Source organism: Amia ocellicauda, chromosome 15 (genome assembly GCF_036373705.1).
Source record: "Amia ocellicauda isolate fAmiCal2 chromosome 15, fAmiCal2.hap1, whole genome shotgun sequence".
Lineage (NCBI taxonomy): Eukaryota > Metazoa > Chordata > Actinopteri > Amiiformes > Amiidae > Amia > Amia ocellicauda.
This window is the reverse complement of record NC_089864.1, coordinates 17,209,138-17,230,246: the sequence shown is the minus strand read 5'-3', so window position 1 is coordinate 17,230,246 and position 21,109 is coordinate 17,209,138. Positions and strand designations below refer to the sequence as shown.

Below are 21,109 nucleotides of genomic sequence, written 5' to 3'. Positions count from 1 at the left end.
GGCATAGTGATAAATACATAAATGTTAAGAGTACCACCCCGGAGACTCATAATTTACTCTGTAGTGGATGATTCATATGTTGGGGTGTATCGGTGTGTTTCTAATACTGCCCTCAGCGGCTTTTTTAACTGTGCGTTTTCAAATTTCCACTGACCTCTGAAGAACTGATCATTAACAATATTAAGTTATATTACCTTCCCGTACAAGGATAATGAGCATATTTTGCCATTCTCCTCACACCATAAATGCAGGGCAGAGGTAGATTATGAGCTGCATCACTGAATACTTCTCAGTGGGGACTCTGAACACAAATGGGTAAATCAATCCCAATTGGTGTCACCTTTCCCGACAGTTTAGAAATACAACCAACACACACATCTGTGCAGTGTTAGTAAAGTTAGTAAAAAAGTTAGTAAGTTAGTAAATAGTAAATAAATTAGTAAAATGGACAGTTGAACCAGAGTCCCTACCAGTGTTTCCATATCTGTATATTTTATCTTACACACTAAATATTTAAGGAAGTGTTCGCTTTTCTTGCTTCACAGAGGTCTGCTGCCTATTTTAGTCGATTTACCCTTCATTGTAATATAGTTATCTGGTTGTGCCCCAGGCCTGTCAATATTTAGTTCCGTTATTTCAGCCTTTCTATTCCCGACATGACTAAACCTTTTTGCAAGGTTTACAAGGTTAAAATGATGCAGAATATTGTACTCTGCTGAGACAAAAAAAGGCTAAATATAACATTCAATTGGAAAATAGTTAATCCAAAGCACATGTTGTACCATGAAAATATTAAATGTAGTCCAGGAGTTGAGAGGAGTAATGCTTACGGTTATTAATGTAAAATTGCTGTTTTCATTGCCACCCTCCTTGTACTACAGCACATTGTATGCTGTTATGTGTACAAATAACCTAAATCCTTCTGTTATAGCCAACTGTATTGGGGAAAGTAATAGAATTTCATTCCTAATGCAAGGTGCCCACAGGCACTCTGGGATGTGGACAGCATTGTCAGTTCACTTCAGCGTCTTCATGACCTGACTTGGATAAAGGATCAGATTAACCGACAGGAGATCAGGTACCTTTTTTAGTTGCAGTTCCAAGTCAAGATACTGCATATGGCGTCTAACTCTGTCCTAGAACAGTGATTATGAAGCAAATATGTATTATTATTATTATTATTATTATTATTATGTGTAGATTTTACGGGTTTATTGTATGTGTAGATATACCTACTGATTGCATTTGCACATACAGTGGGATCAAGAATATATTTTGAATAATTCACCATATTTAGGTAGTTAGTTTGGCAAGCAGTCAGGAATACTCCATATGTCAAGATGCAGGTCAAGACTAAGTCACAAGTACAGAGCTATGAAAACAATCTGTGACAGGGACTGATATCAAATGGTCTGACAGCAACCAGTTTCTCTGTTCCTTGCATTCCATGTGCATGATATTCACAGTTTAATGAATAAAGGTCCTGCCATGAGAATATGTCTGAACTATTGTGATGCCATTGTGATACATCTTAAATCTCTTGACAGCTCAACAGTTTCCAATCTATATCATTTTCCACTAATGTAAAATACCACAACACTGACCGAATCTTAACTTATGATACTTCAAGACAAGAGTAATAAATATTCCATTAATAATTGCTAATCACAAATGCAGCACAGATATTGCATCTACAGTATATAATTATAACATTAAAAACAAAATAATAAAAAATAAAATGCACATTATAATAATAATTTACAGATCTCTCACCAGTTGCATATGTCCTGATACTAGTGTATTAAAACAACACATCCTCAATACACACTGCTAACTATTCATGAGCCACTATGTTGTAGCACACGTGTTTGTCAGAGTGCTTGTCCAGGAATCACAAGAGAATCGGATCAAATTAAAGTCAGTCCAGATCCTGATAATTAGAGCTTCAGAATTAATCTGATATTAAATTCCCAACACGAAGGTGAAGTATTACATTTAAGAGCTGTAGGAGTAATTCACCTAATATTGGTGTAAGATCATTTTTGTTTTTAATTGTGCAACTGTGCTTTGTTAGGCATAATTTGCTTAATGGCTTATTATGTTTGTGCTCAAAAGCTTTGACCTGAGCCTCATTATCTTGTACCTTTTGCCTCCAATGATGCTATCAAGGGAAAATAATGGATGGCTTTGAATGACCACACTCATTGCTACATATGTACTTTGGGCGATATTTGTCATATATTGCTTGCGTATGGATGGATGAATGGGCAGATCATCAAATAAACTTGACCTCAGGTAACATTCTAGCCTTTGTCCTGTTGTTTATAGGGCTGGAGGTGTCCCCTGTGTCTCATTGGCTGATTGATCTACCAATGAGAACAGGGAACACAACCATATTCTCATGTCTATCAATTAGCTAAGCAGACCACGCCGACAGCACTTCTGATGCCCAGTTACCATCAATACAAAACACTTGTCGTATAGTAGTTTCTTCAGGGTATTTGAAGACATTTCTTCTTTAAAATCATTACATTTGGAACAGATGCTGGTTTTGTAACAATATATTGGCTACCACCTGATAGCTAAAAATATTGACCTCTGCAAAAATATTTAGAGCTTGCCAACACAATCAAGGCTATAACCATCAACCTATACAAAAATACCAAATACAGTTTGTCTTGCAAATTATATAATTCCTTATTCCAGGCACACCAAATAAGTTGGACTAAAAAAGTAGAATGAATACTATGCAGATTTTATTTGAGCTGGCAAATACTTTTACCTGAAAATGAAATACATTTTTTGTTGCCTTTAATGATGGAAGTTTTTACATTTTTTCTCAGTTTGTTCATTTATAAAAACATAAAATATCCACATTTCTTACACATATAAACTGGCAGTCATGCTGGTAAGACTCACAGAGATAATTGTTATATATGACTTTATACTTTACATTGCCTTACAAGAACAAACACACACAATCTGAATTGAACACTGAGAAACAACAAAAAGCTGTAGACTTCAATCAGTTCTGCTCAATAAAATAAGTTAAACATCAATATTTATTTATTTCAATGTTATTCCAATAATGACTTACTCATCTGCTGCCTGTCTTTGCTCCTCAATTATATTTTATTGATTCAGTTTTATTTACAAGCCTTTACATACAGCAGTCTTTGCAATGGGAACCTGTTCATAACCATAAAATATGTTTCTATTATTAATCTGATGGAAGTTGTGTATCTTACATTACAGCACCCGAACTGTCTAGTTCATGTTCAATTTTCACGTTGTATTCCCAACTTCATATTGATGTCTCAACTACTTGTTACACATGACTCAGGTTCACAATTTCTTCACAGCAAGGACAGTTACAGTATGTCCTATGAAGCAACACTAATTGTTCACAAAAAAGTAATTAAACTTAGTAGCTATAGTTAGGTTCATGACTAAGCACTGTCACTTGACATTGGTTAAAGCACTTCACACTCATGACATTTTACTGTGCCAAGATGTGTACATATTAGGTTTTAGTGTTCTTGGCATGGGCTGTTAATAAAATAAATAAATTAAACTGGTTTAGAATGCATAAATGCAGCAATCATGCTTTCATGAGCAGCATGATATGTATTTTTTGTTTGTTTTTCAGGTACATTAGCAAATAAATATTATGATTCATGATAACAAGAGTAAGACTCCATGACTGGGAAACAGATGGGCTGCCTTCTTTAAAATGACTGCTACTTAAAACTGATTGATAGATTTTGGTGTTTATTTACATATTTTTAATTTGCACAATAGCAAAGAACAGAAGAGACAAGGAACGCTGGCCAAGTCTATGTCTGTGCAGTTGCCTATAAACACACACACAAGGTCATGGGTGAAAAAAAAAAGCAATTTTTAAATCTTATTTCCATGTCACTTGTGTTTATATTCACTTCAATTTACAGCATATCAAAGGAACTGACCTCTTCATTTAAAAATGTTGGCAAAATGAGAGTGATGAAATGGACAGATGGCTTTCTTCCTGGTAAGGGCTGTTAAAGGGCATATTACTCATTTTCACCACATCACTTCCCACCCAGACACACTCTTTCCTGAACACAGAATGGTGATTTACCCGCGTTTATTGTTTACACAGCAATTAGCTCGCTTTGCTCCTTCCTTTTCACAAGCTAAGTCTTACGTGCAGGGCCCTGGTTTTTATGTGGCTTGTTTTTATAAATTGTACTTCAACTGCTATCCCCTAGATGTCCCTGCAGTAACTCTAGTTTCAGTAATCAAATTCACAATTAAAAAAAACAACACATTATGCTTTGACTAATTAGAAAATAAAAAGCTAAGTATAAAAGGTAATTGAATTAACTGATGTGTTAAAAGAAAAATCAAGAGACTTAAACATGGAGTCAAAGACATTACATTAAGCAAATGCATGCAACAATATCTAACTGATGTTCTATACATGATGGGTATAATTCATTTGGCACAACCTTACATTTTTGGACCACACTTGGAAGTCAACAGTTATCAACAGAAAAATACAGAAAACAAAAGGCTGAGATTGACAGTATTAAAATATTACTAGTATTCTGAAATATTAAAATTCTTGATTTACATATTCTAAGAAATATGATTGAATAACACGTATTAGTAATACAGTGATGCATGACTAAATGTCCGTAGCTGCTGCCACTTAATCAGAACACCAATGCTTATAGAATTACTAATTGAAATCATTAAAGGAATTAGGAGTTTATTAATCAATAAGTGGTTTCATTAAGCAGAACACGTGAACACCATGTGGCGGGAGGAGTGAAGCATAGACTTAAAAAGCAGGTTGTGTAAAATGCAGGGCCCTACTTACGTGGTGTAATACAGTTAGACGTGTTGGGAAATGAAATAGAGGTATGGAAAACACTGTTAATAAATTAATTAAGAAACATTCAAAATAGATAAGTGTGTTGAACCTCTATAATAAATGCCTGTTGATTTATTAATACAGAGCTGAAGAAGGACTGTAAAACAAACACAACATGCATTCAGGTAAGCTAATCAAAATGCATTACACAAGCAGTTTTGCTGTTCTCCATTTGCAATACAATATATCAATGCATCAGCTGTAAATTTATCTTCATTGGCGTTTCTACATAATTAGAACATAACAAGTCTATGTGCTCCACACACTCCGTAATCTATGGTACAATAATGATGCATAAAAACTAATTACATACATTTTTAAAATCCTGAATCTAAAAGCCTCGTTCTCTCTTTCTGAAGGACTGTTTCAACATTTCTGTAACACAGAGCCAATTCTCACACATAATCCAAAAGCACATAAAAAGGCTCTTAGGTGGACAGTAAATGTGGTATTCAAAGGGCACCTGTCTAATTAAAGTTATAAAGGATGTTGTTTTAGACAAATGTGGTACTTCAAAGGTATAATTAAGAGCTAATAATTGGCCTTCTGTGTGAAGACCTGGCAGTAGGGGGCAAAAAGATGGCACCTAACAAGACAGCAAACCTGAGGTCTAAAGCCCGTTTTAAAGCCTGCTCCCTGACAGGTGAAAGAGAAAGAGATTAGAAAGCTTCAGAGGTGGCTGTTATCTGTCAGCTTAACTACAACTGTGGCTTTCTTAAAATGCAGTTATCCATAATACAGAAAGTTTGCTGGAAAATAACCATTGCATAATATCCCCTTTTTGCTTAAAACAGGGTAAATATATAATTTGTGATACAAATATATACAGATTGTTTAAGGAATATAAAATCAATTACAATTATTCTGAATTTGTAATTAGAATGTATGAGTGACACACAATCCTGCAGTATGCATTTAATGAAATGTGATTGAATTGATTAAAAAGTGATTCAATCCTAACTAAGGTAATGTAAACTGATCTATTCAAAAATTCAATGACAGACATGATTACACATATACAGTAATGGTGGAGGAGGAGAAATTGGAATTAGTTACATATTTACAACATACAATTTTGCAGTTGAGGAACTAATCAGCAGAAAAGTCCTCCAGCATGAAAGAAATACAGTTCAGTTATGATACTTGTGTGTTGCTAAATGATGTACAGCAAGTATAATTAAATGTTAATATTTGTAATCGACAGGCAACATTACTTTTTAACTACAAGGTTCTTCTTATCACAGCACAACACATCAAAAAGTTAGCCACCAGCTAGGTGCACGAGTCACATCTTTGCCCTTGGTTTTGGTCAAATTAGTTTGATTTAGTAAGTTGGAAAGTAAAAGATTTCTCTGGGTCCTTGGCAGGGGGATAACATGTTATCAGACTTCAGAAGCTGGTACAATACATGGCTGGCTTAATGTAATAATACATGACCAAAACAAGGTATTTAAAAATCGCAAACTCTTCATGCAAATGCATTTCTTCCATTTTAGTAACCCCTGATTCCCTTTTGTAATTTAGCTCCCCAAAATAACACATTTTAAAAAGGACATCATAAACTACTGTGAATTTCATTCCAACCTGCCCCTAGTATAGAAAACATATATTTGCACATCTCCAGTCTGACAGACTCCCCAGCAGAGATTTTAGTAATTTGTAAGATAATGGCCTGAATTGATTTTATAAGTGATCTACTAGTGCTCAGTTATTTAATGGGTTCTGAGTACATCAGACCAGCCAAATTACATACTGTTGGCAATCACCCCAAATCCTAATAGACAAGTGGTCACTAATTTATTCCAAATTTAATCCAAATGGAACCATTCCCTAGTAGTACGCAATGAGCTATTAAAGGCATTTGTGGCTGCTGTAATACCTTTTTGTGGTAAATCAAGCACCTAATGCAGGCACACACACACTGTAACCATACTCCTTTTCACACAAACACACACGTACACACCCAAAAGCCTGAGTCAGTTTTTCGGCGGCACTATGAAACAGGTTTTCCTCGTACTGCAGTGATCTTTGGCAGTTAGATTAAGCAGCTGGGAAGTGGCATGGAAGACAGATCTAATCTACCAACGGTGACATTTAAATCCAAGGCATGTTTAAGAAGTTTAAAATGCTGCCAGCAAGCACTGAAGCAAAGCACAGTCAAATGAAATGTAATTAGGAAAGTCAACAATGCATACGTGTTACCAGCAATCTCACCAAAAAATAAAATGAAAAGCTGTGGATGACAAGTATGAAACAATTCACTGCGGCTCTTAAGAAAATTGAACTTTATTATCCCCATGAATTCTCCCAGTCCACATCAAGAAGGTTCACGTATGGACACAGGTGGAAATTAATGTATTGATTTCCATTTTTTCTAAAATTAAGATTTGTTTTCTTAAAAACAAAACACTGTAAAGGTGGAATCACACGTTTAATGTGTATATCACAGCTTCACATGTAGAGGATATATATATAGTGGGGTCAGGGTCGTATCTCTGGATTGCTGTGATATGAGGTTGTGTAAGGGGGTTAGGCAGTGTCGTCATCAAAGTTCGTTCCTGGTACGTTGTCAAAAGGGTGTTGTCAGACAGAAATGGGTCATTATCAGTGGGGTCAGTCGGTTTCTTTCTGTAGTCTGCTCTCATCTATTATCTTTCGCTCCCCTATTTGCCCTCCGCGCTTTGGATAGAGTGTTGTTTGCAACAAGCTTTTATGCCGATGCTTAATGCGCAACAGATGCTTGACACTGTGTATTCAACGACACACAGCGTGTAGAAGGGAAGATGGGGAAACAGTGCGGTCCTAAAGTACTTAACTTTGTGTACCACTGCCCCCACACTGTCAGAATATACACTTCATGGCCAAAAGTATGTGGACACCTGCTCGTCGAACATCTCATTCCAAAACCATGGGCATTAAAACGGAGTTGGTCCCAAAATCGGTCCCAAGAAGTGCAAAATTGTCTAGAATGTCGTATGCTGTAGCATTGAGATTTCCCTTCAGTGGAACTAAGGGGCCGAGCCTAGACCATGAAAAACATCTCCAGACCATCATTCCTCCTCCACCAAACTTTACAGTTGGCACTATGCATTTGGGCAGGTAGTGTTTTCCTGGCATCCTCCAAGGCCAGATTAGTCCCTCAGATTGCCAGATGGTGAAGCCATGTTCCAGAGAACGTGTTTCATCTGCTCCAGAGTCCAATGGCATTGAGCTTTACACAAAGGTATAAGGTTTGAAAGGATGGAAAAGATAAGATATAGAAGTATAAAAGTACAAAAGTATAAAAGTACATTTTATTTCCATAAGAATAGAAACAAGTGACAACCATAAAACTAAGTCAGAGCTTAAAACACTCAAAGTGTTTATGTCTTCATTTATTTTCCTTTTCCAAATGTCCTATGGTTTCCTAAATGTAATCCCTTTAAAACTCTCAGACTAAAGTCAATTAACTACCATTTGTTATGGATTTCTTTAAATTAATTGAGATCTCCCTTCTGTTTCTTTGTTGTTTTACTTTTTTAATTGAAAATATTAAGTGAACGATAAGGTTTCTGGCCATTTAAAATCTGCTTTTAACAAAGTGCGAGTGGGAAACTGCAAAAAAAAATAATACATAAAAAGCACAAAAGCAGCTTTTACTTAGATCAAACAGTAATAAATATTGGAACATCTGAATGTACTGGTGTTCATATAAATCCACATTTTAATCTGCGAAAAATGAAAACAGCTATACAATGAAGAAAGTAGACTTATTGGCAGGGCTACATTGAAACCAACAACGAAAACCCTGAAAGTGTGTCCATGAAATCCATTAGCATTGTAAATGATTGCAAAGTAAGTACTGTACACACACCATAACCCTGCACTATGTAAACATGTGAAATCAGGAGTTAATTCATTATACTAACATGAAAAAGGAAGTTAACCTTTAATAAGACAAAACGTTATGCATTTAATTAGGAATCTTTAACTGCACCATGATGATGCTTTTTCTCCTCCCATTTCCTTCAATTTAGGTTTATACTTTATCATCACAGTTTACCCTATGGTCACCATCAAATTAATGTTGTGCATGAAGACTGTCCTGGTTTTGGGATATATTATCTATTAAGAATGGAACGTCTGTTTCTCATTCTGTAAAGCTACAGAAGTGGTTATTTGCACATAACATGGATATGTATTTAAAAATAAAAATAACAAAACTGTCATGTTTCATTTATATTAGTCCATGGGTTCTCTTACACTTGAAATACAATAACACCCACCCACATACATATATACAGCTCTTGAAAAAAATTAAGAGACCACTGCAATTTTTTCTTAAATCAGCATCTCTACATGTATGGCAGCCATTCCATTCATATTTTTATTTGTAATTTGGGAGAAATGTTGTCAGTAGTTTATAGAATAAAACAAAAATGTCCATTTCATCCAAACACATACCTATAAATAATAAAACCAGAGAAACTTATTTTTGCAGTGGTCTCTATTTTTTTCCAGAGCTGTACATATACATACGTAAACATACGAGATATATTTCTAATATTGAATCTCTATATGTACTAAGGCCAAAAAACATTTGGGTCATTTCTAAAGAGGTGATTACTATCAGATTGTGCACATTAATATAGTTACTAGAGTTGTTTTTGAAATTATTCACACCTGTGATTAATTTAATTCTATAGTTTAAATATACAGTTTAAAAAGTATATATTAGTTTGTTGAACACTGATTCAGACTAGAGACACTGTGAATCGTGGGAGTGGCAGTAAAACATTTATACATTAATCAACTGATCAACTGGAATATTTACAGTTGTATATTGTAAAAACAACAACAAATGGAATATGGCACCGTGGTACTGCATGGGGATCTGCATGATGCCAGGCTCGTCTGAACAGGTAGGTCTCGGGATACAGTCACACACAGTTTTGGTACAAGGAAGTGAGTTTACTATGTACAGTGAGTCTTCTTCTGTTGTGTCCACTTCTCTTCATGTTCTCTACACCCCCCTTTCCCCCCAAATAAGAGGATAAATAAATCTAGTGACTGTTGTACATACATCAACCATGTAAGTTCTTGAAACGTGTTAATTGACAATCTACGTTATTTGAATGTAACACAAATATTCAGTACTTACTAATTTGTCATTTCCTTTTGACTGAGCTTATATATTTGTAAATGTCAAAGATATAAAGCCAGTGCCAATTATTTATTATAGAACTCTGACAGCTTTATGGAATTTGGAAGAACACTAATGTCCCATCAGCTGTGACATATCAGGATATAGAAGGTGACCAGACGGATGAGTTGTTACCACCTTTACTCATAAAGTCTAAAATTAACTGCCAGCACATGTGAAATAATGGCTGGTCTCAGCTAAGGCCACGGTTTCCATGTACAAATATGAAAGGATTTTTTAAGTCATTCAGCTGACACTGATTGAATTGGCAAGAACCATCAGAACCACAGAAAGGCCTAAACAAAAAGACATTCTGATCCCCTTACAGTGGCTGAGAACACACTTACCATCTATAAATGATGTAATGAAGGTCAAAAAAGTCTATTGTCTGTTTACTGAACATCAAACCCTATTACCACGTTAATATAGTTCCCACATATATTTTAGTTAAATGCACTGGGTCATTGTTAGATGGAAAAGGGCATATAAGTCAAGTCAAGACATTTTGTATTTTATCAATATATACTTTAGTAGAACAAAGCTGCTTTCCGTCAACTGACTCTGGCACTCAACCTTCTTTGATTCCCTTCCTGACAATATTGGTCAGATTAAATATTAGCTATTCACTGACTTGCAAAACTCTTTTTGTTTTGTCTGAAGACTCAGCAGCTAAATATTGACTTCTCTTGGCCCAGGGAATGGGGAAGGGTGGCAGAAACCAAGCCATTATTTACCCCTGTGTAATGCTCCAACTCAAAGGATGAATGTGATTTGGTTTGTATTAGAATGTGTACTCTCCACCACTGAGTCCCGAGCCAAGTCTCCGGATCCCCAAAGACGGGTTGAGCAAAAAAAAAAACTGGAAGAATTCACACCCGGAAAGGGGCAGCCACCAGTTTTCAGTCGCAGGCTGGTGGGGGGATTTCTTGGATGGACGGATATCATCCAATGATATTTCTTCTAGGGAAAAATTGCACTTTTGCAAAAGCGAAAGCAGATCATCATAAAAGAGCAACGCAGTCTGAGTGGCGTGGACACCTGAGTGACAGTCGTGACAGTGACAGTGACAGTCGTGACGATTTTCTAAGGATAGGGAGGACACAGCACAGCACAGCACAGACGTCTGTCGGCAGCTTTGATACAAGGCTTTCAGTGGTTCCAGGTGAAATGTAAGATACCCATAATCATTTCATTTTCGAATTGAAAGATACAGTTTTCATTTCAAGTTGAACAATATATAGATTTAAAATGTCTGCATGAAAAGGAACAGAAGGGATTTGATTAAAATTATCATCACGATATTCTAATACACCCCTACACTCTATAATGAACATTTCAAATGATAAGGAATGCAAAAAACCCTCACCCGCATGTTGTTAAATTAATGTAAAGCTAATCTGTTGCCTTAAATTATACATTTACAGCTTTGATTACAGCTAAAACTAGACTAATAATCTTTGTACAGCATTTCCAAAACATTACACTGACATTCCTAATAAAATGTAGACATAGTAGACAAACAAAAAAGTGATGGCTTTTATGTGCTTTGAAGTTGTTTTCTATTGACCACCTTCCAAACTCATGACATAAAGTGCATTGGGTTCAATAGTGACAGTCAACAAGAAGGGCTTTAGTTAGGGTAGTCCTTAAGTACAAATAAGCTCCGACAAATCATTAACGTTTAATCTCTTTTAGTCAGTTCAACACGTATTGGCAAGATGATTTGGCTTCAGTTGTTCTTGTCTAACCTTTAACTAACCTGCAAAAAGACCTCTTGAATCTGCAGTGCTTGTCTACAACCACAAACTAATTACATTTATTAATTAGAAAAAAACGAAATGCTAATGCACTAAAGGCATTAATTCAGTGGACAAGACCCTCATGCAATCTGTTTTGCTTGATATCAATGTAAAGTCCTAGGGTATTAGAAGACGACAATAACAAAAAGTTCAATTAAAGCAAACACAAATACGACAATAGCCAAAATAACTCCAGTATTTTTTAGACCTTTAAATCCTGCATTAATTTTCTCAGGATCACAAAGGCATTTAAGTCTGGTTAAATAGCGATAGGGGAAACGTCTTTGATGTTGGCTTTCGTCTTTTGTCTAAAATCACCAGATTCTTGTATGCAAATGATTAAAACCTGAGATGCACATGAAACAGAATTAAAAGCCTTTAAATTACCTAAGGCACTGTTTATATTCATCCATTGCTCTCAAGAATGTAGTGCAAACAAACCACTGCTCTAAATCTTTCAGTCCAAAGACAGAAAATAACCGTGTTTACAAAAATTAACATGTAATGAATTAGAACATTTTTTTAAGCCTGAGAGCTCACCAGCAGGTTTTCTTTCAGGCTAGTTAGATGACGTTTAATTAGGAATGCATACATGGGGAGAATGTCAACACACATTAAGTCAGTATGGCATAATTGTTAGTTATCTGTAATGTTTTTTTTCCACTAATAAATACAGGTATTGCATAATGTAATCTTCATTTTCAATGTTCTAAATTGTAACAAAACACTCTGAAATACCATAGGCTGTCAGCATTAGTAAATCAATAAGGAAGAGTATTATAGGTCTCTAGTGAGTCTTACAAAACCACTTAAAGAACAGTGGTCACCCTTAAGCAGAACAAATAAGCAGATTAGAAAATGGTGAAGTCTGATTGGCTGACGTCTGTGAACATTCTTAAGCTTTGAAGGGATATGTGACAGCGATGTTATTACTATTCAATATCTTAGTTCAAGTAATAAAATAGACATTAAAGTAGGATATACGAGTCACATAAAATGAGCATGTTAAGCAGTAACAACCTAATGTTCTAATGTTAACTTTAAATTCAGTCCTGATTATTCTGGCTCAATAGCTAATGGAAACATCCATACAAACTGCCCACTAGCAGCTCATTGAATCACAGAAAAGGGACGTGGTAATAGTTCTTAAAAGAAAGCTAACCGATTTAATTTCTCATGAAGAATTTGTGCAACAGAGATTTTACTAGTCCCAGGCTTTCATCAAAGAACAAGCATTTCATTCCCTAAAAGGCAAAGGGTCACAATAGTAAAAGCATTGATCTAAGGGTGCCATGCAGAGTCAGACCGGTGTATCAAACGATTAACCTCAGGTGTCATGTTCTCAAGGGGAAATGGACACAGATTGCAACAAAATAAGTCCACTGAACAGCTGAGGTGTTTCAATTAAGAACTGTTGACAAGACATCACTTAAGTCTTCTTTGTATGAATGTATAATTAAATACTATTAAATCTGTATTAGAAAAAAATATTACATTTAATAAACAACAACTGTAATGGTACTTATGTAAATATGCAGCTGGTACTGAACATACTTTATTATTAGTTTCTGGCATATAGCCACTAGCTTAATAAATCAATAGAGTCAAGACTACTGTGCCAAGTACTAGGGTGACCCCATCCCTCGACAAGGATTTTACATTTAATAGGGTGCTAGACATGCAAGGGTAATGTTAATACATGTTGCAATATAGATCATGATGAATGGCCACTGTAACATCACCTATATGAAAATGAGAACATGATCCTATTAATGTATTTTGACCTCTCTGATCCTCAGCATGAATCAGGAAATAATTTAGTAAAATGACATACAGCATATTGGTTTGTGTCCAAACAGAAAATAATTTGTAAAGATTACATTTTACCTGAAAAATATGGAGAACATGAACGTGGTACTGCTGCTCTTATCTTGAGTGTTCTGCTATTTTGTTATATTCCGTATTGCATAAGAATGTTTGTGTTGCACAGCTAGAGCGATCTGAATCTATATCATGCAACAAAACAAGAGAAGAATTCCTCTATATTCACAAATACTCATATACCTAGTCAGTGAGTCCACAGTTATTCATATTCAAATATACAAATTATTTAATCAAATCCTTTCATATCAAAGTTTTCACCACAGCAGGAAAATGGCTAACATTTGACAAATATTTGTCAGCGATTTATTGTATAGTTGTATTTTAAATTAATGTTCAGCAACTGGTTGCCAAGAAAATGAGATGTTATTTACATTATTTAGTTCTTTTTACATTGGGATGTTGGGGGATGATAAAATGATGGATATTAATTTGGACTGAATGTGCAAATGACTGGAAATGTGTGAAGTTAAAGGTCTGCTATTAAATACATCAAATTGTAGCTTCCCCTCACACTGAGAGCATTAGCACTGGGAAAAAGAGAACAGCTGTACCATTTGATCTCAGTGCTTCTCCATTCAGACTAATTGCAGAGCACCATTATGGACTAAATTGAGCTCCGGTTCTTAAATTTCTTGATTATTGACTTATTATTAAAGAAGTTCTAGTTTTATAGATAGACAATACATCTTTTATTATACACTTTAATTAGCTGGTTTTGAACGTTTTCTTAAAAATAAGAAAAAACCGGAAAGATTGATTTAAAAATGCACTGAAAATAAATCAAAAGCACAAAATAATTATTCAACTAACTGTTGATTCCTACAGTAATGCACTTACTAATTCAGGATATTTGAAATAAAGCTACAGTCACATGTGCATACATACAGTAACCAATTTATCTTATCAGGCAAAGGAATTTTTATTTTATTTGAAAAGTAATACATTCTCATTTTAAAAAAATGGTGTAAATGCGAGAATTTTGTTTTGACATTAGCTTTCTTTAGTACATGGCTCCAGCTGAAGGCCAATATCCTGTACAAGGATATTGCTTCTGTGTATCGTAAGATGACATTTTCATCAATCTCCAAATCTTTGTCATTTTCTTTTGAAAGGCATCACAATATACATTATTTTTGTCCTGAAGCCATCATCACATTAGGATGACTCGTGAACTGGATGATTGGAGACAAAACACACAACCTTGTCTTTGGCAAAATACATTCTGTATCCAGTGTTTATGAATCAGTCAATTATACTCTTTTCATATTCTGCCAATTGCTTTGCAAAACGATGTGCACTTACAAATAATATATTGCCTCCTCACTTCTACTATGGCTTATCCAGAGATAAGAAAAGTAGCCACTAAAGCACAACTGAAAATGTTACATTTCTTTTACTACTGGTAATAATGACTGAAACAGCATTCGTTTGCTATATTAAAGGGAAACTGGCACGTTTCCAACAATTATGGTTTTAGGCATCTTTATGTGTTTCTATATAGTAAGTAAGTATGTAAGTATAAGTAAGATGTATAGCACTCTTCCAAATCAATTCTATCATATAAGCAACTTTTAAAACTTTAAATTTTAAATCGTATATGATATGCATCTTACTTATAGACTACAGCTATGTGTTGTAAGTCACCCTGGATAAGGGTGTCTGCCAATAAATAATTGAAAATTATAATAATAATAATAATAATAATAATAATAATAATACAGCAACAACGTAAAGATGCAAGCGGAAATGTGTCAGATTCCCTGTAATATAGCAGAAGGAACATATACAATTACATATACCACTGTAGTTTGGCCACTCATCCATTCACTATACTATCTTACACAGGCTTAACTGCTTTACACAAGCACAGTTGTGCTAATAGCTTTCAGACAGTGAACACACTACCTATTTAACAGCATGGTATAATTCGAAAGGTTCAGTTACGTTTATAGCATGTCAGAAACCTTTACTTTATCAACAGTTTTATTATTCGTCATGGCTGTGTGAATGACACTGTGGTCAAGTATGGACTCTGCTTGTTCCCAGACCCTATGCGTTGGACTGGTTCCTGGATAAAACAACATTCAGGCTTTTGAACTGTTCTAAGGTTGAAGTCTCTCCCAACTATTCTCTAATTAGGTCTTGACTGCTTACAGAGTATCAGAACAACTTGATTTCTAACAATAACATTGGGAAATGTTTTATTCCAGAGAGCAGACACCCTCATTATTTTCTCCCTTAAATAGTATTTTGTTTGTTCTGCAAGCTGAGTAGAGATAACAGAAGCCATTTGTATTAATATTGAAAGAATCTGTGGGTATTTAATTGAAATTAAATTCAGCACATCAGTTCCAGAAGAGTCTACTGAAGACTGAAAGATATTAAAAGAATGCAACTCCGTCAGAGTTCAAGTTCCAAGGAAAAACAGAGAGGGAATGTTTCAGATATATTTTGTCAGATACAGAATCGCTGCAATTAAAGCCCAACTTGCCAATCTACATCCTACATATAACACATCAAAACACACTGATAGTCCTGTGGTTCCTGAAACAAAGTAATTTAAAATTCAACAGTGCAAACTATGGTACTTGAAGGCAGTTCTTTGCTTGTTTATTTATTAGCAACCGTACAAATGGACAGTGCATTTTATCCGGGACTACATTTAATTTTAGTGAGTTGTCAACATCGTTTGAATATGGTTTTTAAGTCAAAGACAAGATGATAGATAGATTATAACCACAACCATTTAATGTAATGTATTGGTGCATCTGTTTGGCTTACAAAGGTTTGTTTCTTGAATGTACAATGCCAGCACACTGAGCTTGGTATTGAAAGATTATATTTCTAACCTACTGAGTCCCTTTCATAGCCAGGGAAGTAAGTTAAAGACAACACTGTCTTCTTACAAGAATTCCGTACATGCTATCACAGTTAAATAACAAAGTTTTAAGGCAATAGCCTGAAGAACGCAGAGAGACTGAACAGGCTATCAGGCTAACATAAAATCTTCAGGGATACATCGATGAGGATCATTTGTATGTATCATCAAACCAATTTAATTTATCTTCATCCTGGATTAAGGCTTCAGGAGATATTTAGTTGGTAGGTTTCAGAATAAAAGAAACAGAATTTAGAAGACTCTGGCTGTTAAGTTAATCCCAATTGATCAAGACAACGAAGAAAGAACAAGCACCACTGATGCTTACAGCTCACAGCTGTCTTGCCTGTTAGTGCCAGCAGTCTCTAGCATAGAGGAACAGTCCCAAGAGTGAAGTAAAAATTGTACGCAAACAAACAAGTACTATAGGAACCCGGTTGAGTAGTTTTGGTCTAACTGTACAAAATGGAGCAGGTAGTGTGTGTGTACTGTTGACTTACACAGCTTCAACCACTGTCATAAAGCAAGGTGATAGTGGTTCATCTAGGATCAAATGGTTCATTGTGATGGGGTTGAACACAAATTGCATCTGATATAGGGCTGTAAAGGATGGCAGGTGGAGCATGGGTTGTATTGCCCCTGAAGTTGCCTGTATGGAAGGCAGTGCTGTGTATTTGAGACCACTGTTGGCCAGAGAGTACCCTAGTATGAAGACACCGACTACTTTCTTGCCAATGGGGACCTTCCCTTTAACAGAAGAGTGGTGTGCCTACTTTGTAAGCTGGAGGATATGAGATTTAATTCCATCAGGCATTGGAAATGCATTCAATCCTCACATTTGCTTATCTACATATAGTCCCTATGCAATATATCCCCATCCCCTTGGAGATGCCTGAACGACACAGGAGGCTGCAGTATTCAAAATTATCCCTGAACCCAGAACTGCAGTCTAGGTGTGTCAGTATACTAAGGTGGTTCTCTTCCTGGCTGATGTATTGAACCAGCCTTAGTCATCAGTCACTATTGTCAGAACTCCAACACTCTCTGAAATGTCCCATGCAATATCCAACTTTGAATAACAATATAGGAGGAAGTAAATAAAATAAAAATCTGGATAACATTTACAGAATAAAAAGGCTTTAAAAACTCAGCAGAGGTGTTAGTACATTGGAATTATTTTTGAAATGCTGCTCTTACAATGGTCCTTAATTCAGTGCATGGTGTTTTATATATATATATATATATATATATATATACACACTCACCTAAAGGATTATTAGGAACACCTGTTCAATTTCTCATGAATGCAATTATCTAACCAACCAATCACATGGCAGTTGCTTCAATGCATTTAGGGGTGTGGTCCTGGTCAAGACAATCTCCTGAACTCCAAACTGAATGTCTGAATGGGAAAGAAAGGTGATTTAAGCAATTTTGAGCGTGGCATGGTTGTTGGTGCCAGACGGGCCGGTCTGAGTATTTCATAATCTGCTCAGTTACTGGGATTTTCACGCACAACCATTTCTAGGGTTTACAAAGAATGGTGTGAAAAGGGAAAAACATCCAGTATGCGGCAGTCCTGTGGGCGAAAATGCCTTGTTGATGCTAGAGGTCAGAGGAGAATGGGCCGACTGATTCAAGCTGATAGAAGAGCAACTTTGACTGAAATAACCACTCGTTACAACCGAGGTATGCAGCAAAGCATTTGTGAAGCCACAACACGTACAACCTTGAGGCGGATGGGCTACAACAGCAGAAGACCCCACCGGGTACCACTCATCTCCACTACAAATAGGAAAAAGAGGCTACAATTTGCACAAGCTCACCAAAATTGGACAGTTGAAGACTGGAAAAATGTTGCCTGGTCTGATGAGTCTCGATTTCTGTTGAGACATTCAGATGGTAGAGTCAGAATTTGGCGTAAACAGAATGAGAACATGGATCCATCATGCCTTGTTACCACTGTGCAGGCTGGTGGTGGTGGTGTAATGGTGTGGGGGATGTTTTCTTGGCACACTTTAGGCCCCTTAGTGCCAATTGGGCATCGTTTAAATGCCACGGCCTACCTGAGCATTGTTTCTGACCATGTCCATCCCTTTATGACCACCATGTACCCATCCTCTGATGGCTACTTCCAGCAGGATAATGCACCATGTCACAAAGGTCCAATCATTTCAAATTGGTTTCTTGAACATGACAATGAGGTCACTGTACTAAACTGGCCCCCACAGTCACCAGATCTCAACCCAATAGAGCATCTTTGGGATGTGGTGGAACGGGAGCTTCGTGCCCTGGATGTGCATCCCACAAATCTCCATCAACTGCAAGATGCTATCCTATCAATATGGACTAACATTTCTAAAGAATGCTTTCAGCACCTTGTTGAATCAATGCCACGTAGAATTAAGGCAGTTCTGAAGGCGAAAGGGGGTCAAACACAGTATTAGTATGGTGTTCCTAATAATCCTTTAGGTGAGTGTATATACATATATGATTTTGTACGTTTGCCCACTGACAAAGAAATAATAAGTCTATAATTTTAATGGTAGGTGTATTTTAACTGTGAGAGACAGAATAACAACAAAAAAATCCAGAAAAACACATTTCAAAAAAGTTATAAATTGATTTGCATGTTAATGAGGGAAATAAGTATTTGACCCCTTCGACTTAATACTTGGTGGCAAAACCCTTGTTGGCAAGACAGAGGTCAGACGTTACTTGTAGTTGTCCACCAGGTTTGCACACATCTCAGGAGGGATTTTGTCCCACTCCTCTTTGCAGATCCTCTCCAAGTCATTAAGGTTGCGAGGTTGACGTTTGGCAACTCAAACCTTCAGCTCCCTCCACAGATTTTCTATGGGATTAAGGTCTGGAGACTGGCTAGGCCACTCCAGGACCTTAATGTGCTTCTTCTTGAGCCACTCCTTTGTTGCCTTGGCTGTGTGTTTTGGGTCATTGTCATGCTGGAATACCCATCCACGACCCATTTTCAATGTCCTGGCTGAGGGAAGGAGGTTCTCTCTCATTACGATTTGACGGTACATGGCCCCGTCCATCGTCCCTTTGATGCGGTGCAGTTGTCCTGTCCCCTTAGCAGAAAAACACCCCCAAAGCATAATGTTTCCACCTCCATGTTTGACGGTGGGGATGGTGTTCTTGGGGTCATTCCTCCTCCTCCAAATACGGCGAGTTGAGTTGATGCCAAAGAGCTCGATTTTGGTCTCATCTGACCACAACACTTTCAGCCAGTTCTCCTCTGAATCATTCAGATGTTCATTGGCAAACTTCAGACGGGCCTGTACATGTGCTTTCTTGAGCAGGGGGACCTTGCGGGCGCTGCAGGATTTCGGTCCTTCACGGCGTAGTGTGTTACCAATTGTTTTCTTGGTCCCAGCTGCCTCATTAACAAGATCCTCCCGTGTAGTTCTGGACTGATTCCTCACCGTTCTCATGATCATTGAAACTCCACGAGGTGAGATCTTGCATGGAGCCCCAGACCGAGGGAGACTGACAGTTATTTTGTGTTTCTTCCATTTGCGAATAATCGCACCAACTGTTGTCACCTTCTCACCAAGCTGCTTGGCGATGGTCTTGTAGCCCATTCCAGCCTTGTGTAGGTCTACAATCTTGTCCCTGAAATCCTTGGACAGCTCTTTGGTCTTGGCCATGGTGGAGAGTTTGGAATCTGATTGATTAATTGCTTCTGTGGACAGGTGTCTTTTATAAAGGTAACGAGCTGAGATTAGGAGCACTCCCTTTAAGAGAGTGCTCCTAATCTCAGCTCATTACCTGTATAAAAGACACCTGGGAGTCAGAAATCTTGCTGATTGATAGGGGATCAAATACTTATTTCCCTCATTAACATGCAAATCAATTTATAACTTTTTTGAAATGCGTTTTTCTGGATTTTTTTGTTGTTATTCTGTCTCTCACTGTTAAAATACACCTACCATTAAAATTATAGACTGATCATTTCTTTGTCAGTGGGCAAATGCACAAAATCAGCAGGAATCAAATACTTTTTTTCCCTCACTGTGTGTATATATATATATATATATATATATATATACACACACACACATATATTTCACCTGTACAGTATTAAATGCAAGAGGGTAATTAATCTGCCTCTAAATGTACTTTATAATCTATGTCAGCTGATTACTTAATGAAAATGGGTCAAAGTAAACACAAATGAATTCCGTCTCCACAACAGATCAACATTATTAACCGTACTGCACAACTGCAGCACAAATGCCAAGCTGTTTAAGCCATTAAGGAGGAGATTCTGAAAGTTTTGAAATATAAGTAAACACGAGTGAGTAAGATATAGTCTATGCATCGACAGATAAATACATGGGCAAAACAAACACAGCAACCGGACATGGACACTTGACAGTGAATGGACAGTTGACCCCAGCGGTTAATAATCAAAGTGCATACAAATT

The 21,109-nt window shown here is 36.5% G+C and overlaps 1 protein-coding gene across 4 annotated transcripts in view; it reads right to left on the bottom strand.

Annotated features, from left to right (window-relative positions):
* syt1a (synaptotagmin Ia) overlaps nt 1–21,109 on the bottom strand; it is a 235,989-nt gene that overhangs the window by 161,208 nt on the left and 53,672 nt on the right. The window lies entirely within an intron of this gene.